The 3,104-nt window shown below is 35.5% G+C and overlaps 1 pseudogene; it reads left to right on the top strand.

Moving 5' to 3' along the window:
• The first annotated feature begins 4 nt into the window (after window positions 1-4).
• LOC125818726 (putative late blight resistance protein homolog R1B-17) lies at window positions 5-2,148 on the top strand (annotated as a pseudogene).
• Window positions 2,149-3,104: the final 956 nt, after the last annotated feature.

Here is a 3,104-nt window from a genome sequence, read left to right as displayed (position 1 = left end):
AACAACAGAATTTCTCTATGCTCGGTACCAAATGACAGTTGATAGAGTAACACAACTCTGTTTTGATCTTTGGACTGGAAAGTATAAAAACTATACTTTCTTTGATATGTATGCCATCTATCGATGCTCTTCCGAGATCACTTTTCTACTCATCGACATAATCCCTCTCGAGCTAGAGGTTCTATACATTTGTACTTCTAAGCTCATCAAAGAATCAAGGTCAAAAGAACTAGAAAGATGTGTTAAGAAAATCTTAAAAGCATCTCCAAGGATTCTTCAAAACTATCTGATTCTTCTCCAACAAGGCATGGCAGGTGCACTAGCTGTCAATTATGCACCAACTCAAACAATTAATGTCATGATGGAGTTCCTATTGATCTTTCTCACTGATATACCAAAACGATTTATCCATCATGAAAAATTGAACGATATGTTGGGACATGTTGGAGTACTTACAAGGAAAATAACTATTTTGGTGACCAAGCTGTTGGAGGAGAGCTCTGAGAATAATATCAACGAAGTGGACTTTTTGCAAGAAATTGAACAAATGAAGGGAGATATCAGACAGATTTTTTTAAAATCCCCAGAGTCATCTCAACTTTGTTTTCCTATGAATGATGGTTTCCTCTACATGAATCTTCTACTCAGACATTTAAATGATTTGCTCATTTCCAATGCTTATTCAGTTTCTCTCATAAAAAAAGAAATTGGGATGGTGAAACAAAGACTTGAATTCCTAAGATCATCTTTTGGGAAAGTCAGAAAAACTAGTGGAGTAGTCAAAGATTGTTGGTTGCATGCTTTAGATGTGGCATATGAGGCAGAACATGTCATTAATTCCATTCTTGTCAGAGATAAAGCTCTCTCGCATCTCATCTTCTCACTTCCGAATGTCATTGATAAGATCAATCTTATCGTGGCACAAGTCACCAGTTTACAGCTGGAGGATAACAATGGGGATCACCTCCTTGATGCAAAGTCTTCCGAAGAGACAATTGAGTCAACCTCATCATCTTTTGTTGAGGTAACAGTAGGTCATGAGGAAGAAGAAGCCCGGATCATCTGCCAGCTCCTTGATGAACACGAATCCGAGCTTGATGTCATTTCGATTGTCGGAATGCCAGGACTCGGTAAAACTACTCTGGCCAACAAAGTGTATAAAAATACATTAGTTGCTACTCATTTCAATGTCCGTGCTTGGTGCACTGTTTCACAAAAGTATAACAAGTCAAAGGTGCTGCGGGAGATTCTTCAGCAAGTAACTGTCTCGGAAAAAAATAAAAGTGAGGATGACCTTGCTGAAAAGCTACGAAGAGCACTACTCGATAAAAGGTACCTTATCGTCTTGGATGATGTGTGGGATATTGAACAGGGGAGATGTTAATAGCATGTTTTCCAAAGGTTAAGAGAGGAAATAGAATTATCTTAACTAGCCGAAGTAGTAAGGTAGGTTTGCAAGTCAAATGCCATAGTGATCCTCTCCACCTTCAACCTTTTAACCACCTGAAAAAAGTTGGGATTTATTCGTAAAAAAGGTATTTGGAGATAAGGAAGCTGCCCTGCTGAACTGGTCAGAAGTTGGACACCAAATAGTTGAGAAATGTAAAGGACTTCCCTTGGCTATTGTTTTGATTGCTGGAGTAATTTGTTAGAGGAAAGAAGCAAGGAAAAGGATTTGTTGGCTTCAGATTGAACATAATCTGGATTCCTTTATTTCTTCAACAACAATTTGCAGATGATGAAGGTTAGTTATGACCATTTACCATACCACCTGAAGCCGTTGTTGCTTTACTTCGCAAGATCTCAAAAGAACAAACGAACTCCCAGTCTCTACATTGCAGTTGTGGATGGCCGAAGGGTTGGTGGATCATGATAGTTCAGAGGAAATAACTCAAAGTAACTTGGATGCTTTAATCTCCAGTAGCCTGATAATGGTTGATCATATCCCCTCCGAGAGTGTTTTGATGATGTCTGCAATGATCAAGGTTTGCTATATGCATGATGTTTGTGCACGGATTTTTTGTTCAGTAAAAAGCGAAAAAGGAAAAGTTTTTCAAGTTAATCAATTCAGCTGATCCATTTCATGCTTCGGATTTCCTACACCGTGGTCTAACCATTCATACTGATGACAGCCCAATCCACAAATAGATGTGTTTTGTTCAATTATTATTATTATTATTATTATTATTATTATTATTATTATTATTATTATTATTATTATTTTATTTTATTATTATTATTATCACTATCACTATCACTATCACTATCACTATCACTATCATTATTATGATTATGATTATGATTATGATTATGATTTGTTTTGATTTTGATTATGATTATGATTATGATTATGATTATGATTTTGATTTTGATTTTGATTATGATTATGATTATGATTATGATTATGATTATGATTATGATGATGATGTGATGATGATGATGATGATGATGATGATGATTATGATGGAACGCATGTATTTCGGTAAGCATAGTTTAATATGTTACTTGAAGTCAAACTTATCATTTAGAGAATTACCAGAATGTGCGTTAGACAAACCGCAGAAATGCCTCGTAGACAACTTATGGATGGCATATAATAAGAAAGATAGTAAATATTTTATTGCCTCACTAAATGCATTATGCCAATATTTTACAGACAGAAGTAGAGAGAACAAATTTAAATATTATGTTGTCATACATGGAAAAACTAATGGCATATTTCAAACTTGGATAGAAGTACTAGACTCCATAAATGGGGTTAAAACCCCTCTTTTTAAAGCTTTTAATGATTTTACTGAAGCGTTAGATTATGCAAGAGGGATACTTGGTCCAAATTACTATATCTCTCCAGCCCTCAAACACAATCCACAAAAGACCCCGCAATATAACATCCAAAAAGACACAGATAAAATAATTTTTTGTGACCACTGCTCCTCCATGACAGAAGCCATTAAAAGATTAAATGGAAAAGTTGAGACGTTACTCCAAGAAAATGCCAGATTAATGGAACAGGTAAAATTACTCAAAGGTAAGGATTCCTCTCACAAGGTGCAGACAAGTACACAAACTCCAGAACTGAGTTATCCATCTCAATATAAAATAGA

This window comes from Solanum verrucosum, unplaced genomic scaffold (genome assembly GCF_900185275.1).
Source record: "Solanum verrucosum unplaced genomic scaffold, falcon-dt-bn FXZP01000359.1, whole genome shotgun sequence".
NCBI lineage: Eukaryota > Viridiplantae > Streptophyta > Magnoliopsida > Solanales > Solanaceae > Solanum > Solanum verrucosum.
The sequence above is the reverse complement of the archived record's forward strand: the minus strand, read 5'-3'. Positions and strand labels throughout refer to the sequence as shown.